The 12,936-nt window shown below is 49.3% G+C and overlaps 1 long non-coding RNA gene across 1 annotated transcript; it reads left to right on the forward strand.

Annotated features, from left to right (window-relative positions):
• The first annotated feature begins 1,356 nt into the window (after positions 1-1,356).
• LOC133248520 (uncharacterized) lies at positions 1,357-12,120 on the forward strand. Its single transcript, XR_009736741.1, has 3 exons — positions 1,357-2,334; positions 6,135-6,284; positions 6,846-12,120. It is a non-coding gene; the product is annotated as an uncharacterized LOC133248520 (long non-coding RNA).
• The last annotated feature ends 816 nt before the right edge of the window (positions 12,121-12,936 follow it).

Below are 12,936 nucleotides of genomic sequence, written 5' to 3' on the forward strand. Positions count from 1 at the left end.
CTTCTAACCTGTAGTTTGTTGTTAGCCACTTAACCAATGCAGTGGGCAAAGCTGAGATGAAGGGCATCATATAAACTTTGTACTTGAGCACTTCTTTCCCCAAGGTTTACTTTGCAAACAACATTAGAGCAGCAATCAAGCAAAGCGCAGAGGAAAATCAAGCACAAGCGGTCTGCTTTCATAGGTCAGTTGCTCCGTTCCCTGACATCCGTGCCCACAGACCCGAATGCCATCCTTGTGTATACAGGGACAATGGCATTGGCGGTTCATGTTTTCCTCTCTCAATATTTGGGGCTGATCTGATTCAAAGAGCCTGTCAGTGTTAGGAACAAATGCTCCCAGAGAACTCTTCTCGAAGGGACTGGTCATCAGAGAAGCCAGCAGTCCTGATGCTGGCCCCTGGCCACCAACCTTCTATTCTCTGAGCATCATTTATTTTCCATATAGTGGCCATGGGACCGGACGATCTCTAAGCACTTTCCTGGGTTTCCAATGTTCTGTGAGTCTACCAGTTCAGTCCAGTTCAGTCACTCAGTCGTGTCCAGCTCTTTGTGACCCCATGAACCGCAGCACGCCAGGCCTCCCTGTCCATCACCAACTCCCGGAGTCCACTCAAACCCATGTCCATCGAGTCGGTGATGCCATCCAGCCATCTCATCCTCTGTCGTCCCCTTCTCCTCCTGTCCTCAATCTTTCCCAGCATCAGGGTCTTTTCCAATGAGTCAGCTCTTCGCATGAGGTGGCCAAAGTACTGGAGTTTCAGCTTCAACATCAGTCCTTCCAATGAATATTCAGGACTGATCTCCCTTAGGATGGACTGGTTGGATCTCCTTGCAGTCCAAGGGACTCTTAAGAGTCTTCTCCAACACCACAGTTCAAAAGCATCAATTCTTCGGCACTCAGCTTTCTTTATAGTCCAACTCTCACATCCATACATGACTACTGGAAAAAGCATAGCCTTGACTAGATGGACCTTTGTTGACAAAGTGATGTCTGCTTTTTAACATGCTGTCTAGGTTGGTCATAACTTTCCTTCCAAGGAGTAAGTGTCTTTTAATTTCATGGCTTCAATCACCATCTGCAGTGATTTTGGAGGCCAGAAAAATAAAGTCAGCCACTGTTTCCCCATCTATTTGCCATGAAGTGATGGGACCTGATGCCATGATCTTAGTTTTCTGAATGTTGAGCTTTAAGCCAACTTTTTCACTCTCCTCTTTCACTTTCATCAAGAGGCTCTTTAGTTCTTTTTCACTTTCTGCCATAAGGGGTTATGCATATCTGAGGTTATTGATATTTCTCCCGGCAATCTTGATTCCAGCTTGTGCTTCTTCAGCCCAGCGTTTCTCATGATGTACTCTGCATAGAAGTTAAATAATCAGGGGGACAATATACAGCCTTGACATACTCCTTTTCCTATTTGGAACCAGTCTGTTGTTCCATGTCCAGTTCTAACTGTTGCTTCATAGTTGGAACCAATTGCTCGTCTTTTCTGCTTAGTCCCCAAGAAGAAAAGACAATATTTCTGGAGGTAGATCGGGAATAAATAACCTCTCCTCGGGTGGATGAGCAGAAGGCCCAGGGGGCAGGTTCAAAGGCTCTCTTAGTCACCCTTGAGAGCCTGTTAAATTTTGTTCAGTCATGTGCGTGTGTTGTCAGCAGCTTCCTAGCCTGACTTCTCCCTTCTTGTGACTCAGGTTCTTGAAACTCCGGTTCCTCAGCCTTTTTTTTTTTTTTTTTCATCAGGAAATTTAAACCCAACCGTCCCCAGATCAAGACTGCAACAGCTCCTCCAATGCTGGGCACTTCTCACCTGCTAACAAGACAGAGGAGCGACCTGGAAAGGTCCAGCCACCTCCTCTCCCATCCTCTGGCCCCCTTTCTACCACCCGCCTCACACATGAAATAGTTTCTCATCCTCATCTGTTGGCAGAAACTCCAACTTTAGCACTCCACTTTTTAAAAATAGATCACTGTTAAAATTCCCCCAGAAGGAATAACCTTAAAATTATTATTAGGCACCGACACGTTGGGGAAAAGAAAGGAATTCAGCGATTTTGAAAGAGGATGTGCTGGAGACGGTTGGGGGTTGGGGAGATACCTAACTAACATTTCTTGAGAAGCCGCCTGATGTCAGAAGCTTCATGAATGTGGACAAGGATTATCCTCAGCCCTGAAAGGCAACTGGTGTTCTCTTCCATGTTAAGTGAGACACGTGAAGAAGCCCAGAGAGGCTGAGTCACGCTTAAAATCACACAGCAGGTTGGACCTGGAGTCTGGACTGGAACCCTGGAGCCAGGAAGGGAGAGACAGCAACCCACACACCATCTGGCTTTAGTGAGTCCTTTTTTTCTGGTTTGGGGCGGGAAGGCCTCTTGGAGAATGCACGTTTGATGTCAAGTTTGCAAAGGAGAAACCTTTCTTCATGGAACTGCCAGGCAGTGGGTTGTTCCTGGGAAGAACAATTGTACCTGGGATAGGGATGTGGGAGGTGTCGTGGGCTGTGCTGGATGTGGAAGGGGTTGAAATAGGGAAAGAAATTTGTTCATCGGGAGGGAGACCTGGGAGCACACACTTTGTACCTGCGCAAGTCCCTTCTGCTCCAAAGCCCCGGGCTCCTGTCCGTCAATGGAGGCTGGACTATATGTCCCCTGGGGCCTGTCCAGCCCAGACCGGATAGGAGGACAGGTTTGGTGAGCCCGGCAGAGAGCTAGAGAGCCTGCCCTCCTTTCCCCTGCTCTTCTAGGCTCTCAGATCTCCTGCCTAGAGGTCACTTCCCTTGTCTGTGAATGCAGCTTTTGTCCCTTGGGGTGATAGAACTTGTATTAACAACCAACATTGTGTACTACTGCAAATAGAAAAAAAAAAAAAAAGTAAAATTTAAAAGATGCTTTACTGGGACTTCCCTGGTGGTCCACTGGTTAAGAATCTGCCTTCCAATGCAGGGGACACAGGTTTGATGCCCAATCAGGGAACTAAGATCCCCCATGCCTGAGGGCAACCAGCCCCAGGCACGGCAACGAAGACCCAACACAGCCAAATAAATGAATAATGCTTCAGTAAATACCTACAGGCAAAGAGCCGACTCATTGGAAAAGATCCTGATGCTGGGAAAGATTGAGGGAAGGAGGAGAAGGGAGTGACAGAGGATGAGATGGTGGATGGCATCTCTGACTCAATGGACACGAGTTTGAGCAAGCTCTGGGAGTTGGTGATGGACAGGGAGGCCTGGCGTGCTACAGTCCATGGGGTCACAAAGAGTCGGACACGACTGAACAACTGAACAACAACAACAAATCCTATAGGATGTGACAATATGTCATCATTATTTTTGATTTGATAATTATGAAAGTTTCTCTAGTTTCACTACATCGAGAACTCTCAAGTAACAAGAATCCTGAGAATTCAGAGTCATTGATGAGAAATCAGATGAAAAATTGCTGGTATTTTATCTTAAATAGCTGACGTGCCTGCGGGTCTGCTATGTGCGGGGCACTGTTTCATGACTTTACAAATGCTGACGTTCGGCCCCGTGACTCAGGAACACCATTATCGCTCTTTCACGGAGAGGCCAGGAGGTCCAGAGAGGTTAAGCATCTGCTCCAAGGTCATCAAAGGCAGGGTCAAGGAACCAAGTCAATTCAAGTGAAAAATTATTTCAAAATCCTTTCAGAGTCTGTTGTTGAAAAAACATTACATTTTGTAAGGCTGCCTTAATGTTTGGGACCGTGTGGACAGATCCTCCAAGAGCAAGAATTACACGGAGGCCAACAGATGCCTGCAAACGGCCCGTCCTCCCCGGTGACCCACAGCGTGGGCCGCGGTCCACGGGGGTGGAGACTGGGGTGGAGGAAGCAGAAACGACACTGCGTGTCAGCACCCAAATCAGATTGATTGTATTCTTTGCAGCCAAAGTTGGAGAAGCTCTATCAGCAAAAACAAGACCGGGAGCTGACTGTGGCTCAGATCATGAACTCCTTATTGCCAAATTCAGGCTTAAATGGAAGAAAATAGGGAAAACCACTAGACCATTCAGGTATGACCTAAATCAGATCTCTTATGATTATGCAGTGGAAGTGACAAATACATTCAAGGCTTTAGATCTGATAGAGTGCCTGTAGAACTATGGACAGAGATTCATGACATTGTACAGGAGGCAGTGATCAAGACCGTCCCCCAAAAAAAGAAATGCAAAAAGGCAAAATGGTTGTCTGAGGAGGCCTTACAAATAGCCGAGAAAAGAAGAGAAGCGAAGGGCAAAGGAGAAAAGATATACCCATTTGAATGCAGAGTTCCAAAGAATAGCAAGGAGAGATAAGAAAGCCTTCCTCAGTGACCAATGCAAAGAAATAGAGGAAAACAATAGAATGGGAAAGACTAGAGATCTCTTCAAGAAAATTAGATATATCAAGTGAATATTGCATAAAAAGATGGGCACAATAAAGGACAGAAATGGTATGGACCTAACAGAAGCAGAAGAGATTAAGAAGAGGTGGCAAGAATACACAGAAGAACTGTACAAAAAAGATCTTCACAACCCAGATAACCACAATGGTATGATCACTCACCTAGAGCCAGACATCCTGGAATGTGAAGTCAAGGGGCCTTAAGAAGCATCACTATGAACAAAGCTAGTGGAGGTGATGGAATTCCAGTTGAGCTCTTTCAAATCCTAAAAGATGATGCTGTGAAAGTGCTGCACTCAATATGCCAGCAAATTTGGAAAACTCAGCAGTGGCCACAGGACTGGAAAAGGTCAGTTTTCATTCCAATCCCAAAGAAAGGCAATGCCAAAGAATGTTCAAACTCCCACCCAATTGCACTCATCTCACATGCTAGTAAAATAATGCTCAAAATTCTTCAAGCCAGCCTTCAACAATATGTGAACCATGAACTTCCAGATGTTCAAGCTGGATTTAGAAAAGGCAGAAGAACCAGAGATCAAATTGCCAATATCCATTGGATCATCGAAAAAGCAAGAGAGTTCCAGAAAAACATCTGCTTTAGTAACTTTGCCAAAGCCTTTGACTGTGTGGATCACAACAAACTGTGGCAAATTCTTCAAGAGATGGGAATACCAGACCACCTAATCTGCCTCCTGAGAAATCTGTATGCAGGTCAAGAAGCAACAGTTAAAACGGGACATGGAACAACAGACTGGTTCCAAATGGGAAGAGGAGTACATCAAGGTTGTATATTGTCACCCTGCTTATTTAACTTATATGCAGAGTACATCATGAGAAACGCTGGGCTGGAAGATGCACAAGCTGGAATCAAGATCACCTGGAGAAATATCAATAACCTCAGATATGCAGATGACACCACCCTTAAGGCAGAAAGTGAAGAAGAACTAAAGAGCCTCTTGATGAAAGTGAAAGAGGAGAGTAAAAAAAGTTGGCTTAAAGCTCAATATTCAGAAAGCTAAGATCATGGCATCCGGTCCCATCACTTCATGGCAAATAGATGGGGAAACGGTGAGAGACTTTATTTTCTTGGGCTCCAAAATCACTGCAGATGGTGACTGCAGCCATGAAATTAAAAGACACTTGCTCCTTGAAAGAAAATCTTTGACCATCCAAGACAGCATATTAAAAAGCAGAGACATTATTTTGTGGACAAATGTCCATCTTGTCAAAGCTATGGTTTTTCTGGTAGTCATGTATGGATGTAAGAGTTGTACTATAAAGAAAGCTGAGTGCCGAAGAATTGATGCTTTTGAACTTCGGTGTTGGAGAAGACTCTTGAGAGTCCCTTGGACTGCAAGGAGATCTAACCAGTCCATCCTAAAGGAGATCAGTCCTGGGTGTTCACTGGAAGGACTGATGCTGAAGCTGAAGCTCCAATCCTTTGGCTCTTCCAGGCCGGCTGGCTGTCAGTGAACTGTCTTCCTGGTCCAGTCTGTCCTCCCGCCCTCCAGGTGGCCCTGCTGAATGTGTGGCCACGGCTCCCTTTTCTCCTTTCTTGGTGAGGCTACCCTGCTTTGAGCGAACCGATTTACGCCTTATTACAGACGGAGCTCCAGCCCTTCACCCTGGGGTTGGTAGATAGAATTTAGGAGATTGGTGGACTTGAGCGGGGAAAAAAAAATCACCTCTTTACTGTCACAAGCATCTATCTTAAATGATCGTTTCTCTCAGTATGGTTGCAGGCTTCAGATCACAGAAACGTCACAAACCATGGTAGTATCTGCAACTTTGTCCCCAGTGCTCTCCGAGGACCCAGGAACGGGTGGGTCGCACGTGGTTCCTGCCCTCCCAGAGCTGCCCCGAGAGCCCAGGGAGTCCCAGGTAAGGGCGTGATCTCAGCTGTGAGCATGCAAGAAGGGCCACTGAGAACCGGTGGGGACCGGAGTCAGGGAGGCCGGTGAGGGGAAGGAGGCTGCTGCGGGAGGTCAGGGGAGGGGCCGGGAGCCCTGGGCTGGGGCTGTCCGGTGGAATGAGGAAGGAGAGAGGACAGAGTCCAAAGGTCACCAAGAGGTCTCGGTGCAGGGCTTGGTGGCCCGGGTAACGTGCAGCTGGAGCCCTTGCCTTAACCCCGAGGCCTCTCCCTTCCCCAGCTCTCGGGACCCCACCCTTGCCTCCCCCATCAGCCCTTCAGAGCCGCCCATGAGCCCTCCTCCTTCCCTCCGTGGGACCTACTGGTCTGCCTTTCCCTCCTCCATGCAGTCCAGCCTTCAGTCCCCGGGGAAGCCCCCAGGAATCCCCGAAGCAGGTCCAAGTCTTGTCTCATCTGATCTCTGGGACCCCTGTGTCTGCCCTGCCCCAGTCCTGTCCTTCGGAGCACCCCCCCAGTTCACAGCGACCCATTCAGGGGGTGCCTCCTTGACTGCTCTCTCACTCTCCCAACAGCCTGGGACCCCAAGAGCAAGGACGTCTGCCCACCGTCAGGTGCTGGGATCGCCCCACCACCTAGCCCCGAGCCGGCACTTTGTAGGTGCTCAATAAGCACACGCTGAGTCAGTGGACACAGGAGTGGACCAGGCTGTGGACGAGCCACTGTGCCACCATCAGGAGTTTGCGAGCCCCTGCTGGCCAGAGGGGAGTTGATGGCCAAAGGGTCTGACCCCAGGGGAGCGCCACAGGGGTGCTGATACTCCAGCAGGCATCAGGGGTCACTAGCCACCCACCGCCCCTCCTCAGGACACCCAGCTCCTACCTTCCCCGATTCTCACCACCCGAGAGCCAGGAGGGAGGGGACCAGAGCTCCCTTCCTCCTGCGGGCGCTGCTGTCAAAGGGAGGGATGGCTCTGATGGCGGGACCACGGCTGGCGGGGTCCACGTGCTAGCCAGGGTCTCCACGCTGCTCCCTTCAGACCACCTCCACGAAGCACCCCAAGCGACGTTCCCAAAACTGAGTTCTGATTGCTCCACTCCTGCTTCCATCTCACAAGGAACAAAACCCCAAGTCTTCATCACTGTCTGCACAGCCTGTGTGACCTGATGCCTGCAGACCTCACCGAAAGTGAAAGTGAAAGTCGCTCAGCCGTGTCCGACTCTTTGCGAACCCCTGGACTATACAGTCCATGGAATTCTCCAAGCCAGAATACTGGAGTGGGTAGCCTTTCCCTACTCCAGGGCATCTTCCCAACCCAGGGATCGAACCCAGGTCTCCTGCACTGTAGGCGGATTCTTTACCAACTGAGCTACCAGGGAAGTCTGCAGACTTCACTGAGCTTTCCTAAAACCAAACCAACAGCGTGATGCCAAGGAGAGGGGCCAGGGCTGCCTGTGAGCAGGGGCCTCCCTCTCAGAGAAGGAGACACGGACCAGGCGGTCATCTCAGGGTAGAGGGTGTGGGGCCAGGATGCAGGTGCAACTGCGGCCCTGAGTCAGGAGGTGCCTGGCTAAGTCAGCCAAGGAGGTCTGCGTGGGAGACAGAGAGAGATGGGCAGGGCCCGTAGCAGGCCGACTGAAGACTGGCTTCTCTTTGATCCACACAATGTATTAAAGATATTTGAGTTAGTTGGAACAGAACTGAAAGTCCAGAAATGGACTCACACATCTACAATCAATTGATTTTTTTAAAAAAATCATTCACTTATTTATTTTTGGCTCTGCTGGCTTTTCTCTATCTGCAGAGAGTGCAGCTCTCTCTTGCTGCTGAGCACAGGCTCTCGGGCGCACAGGCTTCAGGAGCTGCGGCTCCCGGGCTCGAGGGCACGGGCTCAGTAGCTGGGGCTCATGGGCTTAGTTGCTCTGCGGTAGGTGGGATCCTCCCGGATCAGGAAGGATCGAACCCGTGTCTCCTGCATTGGCAGGTGGCTTCTTTACCACTGAGCCACCAGGGAGTTTCTGGTCAACTGATTTTTGACAGAGGTTGAAAAGCAAAGCAATTCAGCGGGGACAGAAAAGTGCTTCAACAAACACTGTTGGATCAGTTTGGATGTCCAGATGCCAAGATTTCTTTTTTACCTTGATCTCTTTAGGTCTGTGAGATGGATCATAGATCTAAGTGGAATAGTGAAAACTATGAAACTTCTAGGAGAAAACATAGGAGAAAATCCTAGTGACCTTGAGTGACTCAAGTAGACTCTTCCGTTATAGAATAGTAAGCTCTAACGCATTGGCATTGGCAGGCGGGTTCTTTACCAGGAGCGCCAGCTGGGAAGCCCTGGAATGCGCAACTGATAGATAGGACTTATTCCAAATTTACAAATTTTCCTCTTTGCAAAACATCCAACAAAGGACTTGTATCTACAACGATGTTTCTCAGCCTTTATCACCCCTCTCTCCTCCACGGAGCCTTTTCAGGCATTTTCCCCCCTAACTGCTCCCATGAAATTTTAATAGAACAGATACTGCTTCTGTGCAGTACATATATATGTTCATGCTTTCCACATTAAAAGAGTATGGTTTTTTTCACGTCCTCAAAACCAATTTTCACCCCCTCGGGGGCAATACTGCCTCCATTGAAACTGTGTGATCTCGAATATAAAAAGAACCCTATGGCTAGAGAGTAAGAAGACAGACAACCCAATTTTCACTTAACGGGCAAAGGATTCCAATAAACCTTTCACCAAAGAATATACAGGGCTGACAAAGGAGCCCGTGAAGAGAAGCGCAACAGCATGAGCGCTTAGGGAATGAGATCTCGTGAGGAAGCAGCACTGCGCCTGTGTCTGGACGGCCAAAACTAAAGACTGAGCGTTGGGGGACTTCCCTGGTGGCCCAGGGGTTAAGACTTCCTGGGTCCTGGGTTTGATCCCTGGTCAGGAAACTAGATCCCATCTGCTGCAACCGAGTTCACATTCCACACTAAAGATCCTGTGTGCCACAGCCAAGACCCAGCACAGCCAAACGCCTAAAAATCAAGAAAATAAACACCAAAGACTCCCTTTAAAAACAAAACAACTGATCACCCAAGTGCTGTCAGGATATGGAAAAATAGGAACCCTCATACACGGCTGGTGGGACTGTAAACGTACATCCACTTTGGAAAACAGGGGGCAGTTCCTTAAGACGTTAAACATACTCCTTCCACACAACCCAACCATTCCACTCCTAGGATTTACCCAAGAGAAACAGAGCCATACATACATACAGAGACTTGTACATGAATGTTCAAGGAAGCTTTAGGTAACAGCTGAGAGAACAAAGGACCTTGATGCTGCGTGAGATTGAGGGTAGGAGAAGGGGGCGGCAGAGGATGAGATGGTTGGATGGCATCATCGACTCAATGGATGTGAGTTTGAGCAAGTTCCGGGAGTTGGTGATGGACAGGGAAGCCTGGTGTGCTGTAGTCCATAGGGCCTAAAAGAGTCAGACACGACTGAGTGACTGAACAGCAAGAGAACAAAAGGGAAGACAATCCAGTGTCCGCCACAGGTGAACAGGTCAACAAACTGTCCACTGTTCTGATGGAATTTAGTGCTTCCATCAGAACTGATGCTTTTGAACTGCGGTGTTGGAGAAGACTCTTAAGAGTCCCTTGGACTGCAAGGAGATCCAAGCAGTCCATCCTAAAGGAAATCAGTCCTGAATATTCATTGGAAGGACTGATGCTGAAGCTGAAACTCCAATACTTTGGCCACCTGATGCAAAGAGCTGACTCATTGGAAAAGACCCTGATGCTGGGAAAGATTGAAGGCAGGAGGAGAAGGGGACGACAGAGGATGAGATGGTTAGATGGCATCACCGACTCAATGGACATGAGTTTTAGCAAGCTCTGGGAGCTGGTGATGGACAGGTAGGCCTGGTGTGCTACAGTCCATGGGGTCACAAAGAGTCGGACACACTGAGGGACTGAACTGAACTGATGATGGGATACTGCTCGGCGGTTAAAAGAAACAAACTCAATACATGGAACTATGTGGGTGGAGCTCAAAACAATAACACTGAGTGGACTTCCCTGGTAGTCCAGTGTTTAAGAGTCCGCCTTCCTATGTAGGGGATGTGGGTTTGATCCCTGGTTAAGGAATTAAGATCCCATAAGCCTCAGAGCAACTAAGCCCGTGCCCCACAGCCACTGAGTCACTCCACTACGGAAGCCCGTGTACCTAAAGCCTGTGCAGTGCAACCAGGGAAGCCACCTCAGCAAGCAGCCCGCGCACCGCGACTAGAGAAAGCCCGCAGGCTGCAACAAGTAGAGATTTAAAAACCTCTGACTTTACTTGAAAACAGGACTGACTGGCTGCGTGTGGCTTTCCCATCCGCTGGACTGGAGGTCCTGGGGCCCCTCTGGACCCAGTACGGGCTCCCCAGCTGGCCTTGGACCCACTTGCTGGTTTTTGGTTTTTCTCCACCCTGCATCCATGGAGACAGCAGAATCGCCAGAGAGCTGGGAGTGGGTTTTGAGCAAGGGGACACAGATTTGTTCCTCCAGGCCCTTGCCAGGTGGCCCCAGGAGGCCCTGCTCATTCTGACTGCAGCTGAAGTTTGCTGGGAGGGTTAAGAAGAGCCTCGAATACCAGACTTTGGACTTCATCCTAGAACAGCGTCAGCTCAGGACAGACATCACACCCTGAAAGGCTGAATCATCGCCCCGTTTTACAGACGATCCTGTGGGGGCTGTCCAGTGGGGTAAGGGGCGGAGGCTGGTGGGGATTGTGCGGGACTCCTTTGGTCCTGATTTCTGTGTCTGTAACACCTAGTCGAGCCAGGCGGCTGGGAGCCGCTGCGAACCCAGCTCTGCCTGCACACCTTCGCCCCTCTTCCTGAGGGACGCCAAGGCTGGCCTTGCTCAGGCAGCTCTGTGCTTCGACTGGTCCAGCTCTGGGTAAATTTTTGCAGAACTGGCCTGCGTGGCTTTGGCCACATCTCTTCCCCTCTCCCCGGCCTCAGTCTCCCCATCTCTAAGGGGGAAGGAAGGCTCAGTGTTTTCGGTAATATTCCAGTACTCCTCAAGGGTTCTCTTCCTCTCCACAGCTTCCTCCTTGGAACTGCTAATTCCCAAGATCAGAAACATGACCCCACGAAGCTGTGTCCTGGGACTCAGAATCTTCCCAAAGCTCTGTGCTCCTGGGGTTCAACCAAATCCGCTCTGCGAGAACTGTAGGATCCTGGGAGCCTCAGGGAGTTGGAGAAATCTCTCACCTTCACCCCTTACTATATCTGTGCACCGAACCACTAAGAAAAGGGATTCAGGGAAGCTCAGAGCACTTCTCCTTGACTTCAGGAAGACAGAAGGATCTCTTGTATCTACTGGCTTTTCTTTTTTAAAAAAATTTTACTGTTTAATTTTTGGCAGCCAGTCATGTGAGATCTTAGTTCCCAGACCAGGGATCAAACCTGTGCCCTCTGCAGTGAAAGCGCGAAGTCTTAACCACTTAACCAGGAAAGTCCCAGAGCTCACTGTCTTTTAAGTGCTGAGGAATGAGATCGGATGTCTGGACACACATGTCCACACTGGGTCTTTCCTGCTACCACACAGAGGGAGTACCGTAAGTAGGAGGACCCAAGGGGGAGTTGATCAGGTTAGCTCAAGAGAGAGCCAAGACAGCATATATTTCAAGTTATTAATAAGTCATGTATACGCCAGAATGACTTCCCCAAACCTCAATATGTATAAATATTTCTTCATCATAAATTAAATGATTTTACAACTGCGTTAGTATCTCTTCAGTTCAGTTAAGTGGCTCAGCCTCATCTGACTCCTTGCGACCCCATGGACTGCAGCATGCCAGGCCTCCCTGTCCATCACCAACTCCCAGAGTTTATCCAAATTCTGTCCATCGAGTCAGTGATGCCATCCAATCATCTCATCCTCTGTCGTCCCCTTCTCCTCCTGCCCTCAATCTTTCCCAGCATCAGGGTCTTTTCCGAGTCAGTTCTTCGCATCAAGTGGCCAAAGTATTGGAGTTTCAGCTTTAGTATCAGTCCTTCCAATGAATATTTAGGACTGATTTCCTTTAGGATGGACTGGTTGGATCTCCTTGCAGTCCAAGGGACTCTCAGGAGTCTTCTCCAACACCACAGTTCAAAACATCAATTCTTCCGCGCTCAGCTTTTTTTTTTTTAGAGCGTTAGTATAGAGACAAATAGAAGAAGGCAATGGCACTCCACTCCAGTACTCTTGCCTGGAAAATCCCACGGACGGAGGAGCCTGGTGGGCTGCAGTCCGTGGGGCCGCTAAGAGTCGGACACGACTGAGGGACTTCACTTTCACTTTTCACTTTCATGCATTGGAGAAGGAAATGGCAACCCACTCCAGTGATCTTGCCTGGAGAATCCCAGAGACGGCGGGGGTGGGGGTGGGGGGGGGGGAGCCTGGTGGGCTGCCATCTATGGGGTCGCATACAGTCGGACACGACTGAAGCGACTTAGCAGCAGCAGCAGCAGCATAGAGACACATATACCAAAGTGATATGCTAAAATATTTTCTTCCTGTAAGCTTCCTGTTTCTTCTGATTACAGTAGAACTGGGCTCAGCCGGCCTGGCGCGGTCCTGCGGTTCCCAGCGCGTCCACCACGCCGCTCCTCTCCGGTCCGAACCGCTCGCGGG

The sequence above is a fragment of the Bos javanicus genome, chromosome 5, assembly GCF_032452875.1.
Source record: "Bos javanicus breed banteng chromosome 5, ARS-OSU_banteng_1.0, whole genome shotgun sequence".
NCBI lineage: Eukaryota > Metazoa > Chordata > Mammalia > Artiodactyla > Bovidae > Bos > Bos javanicus.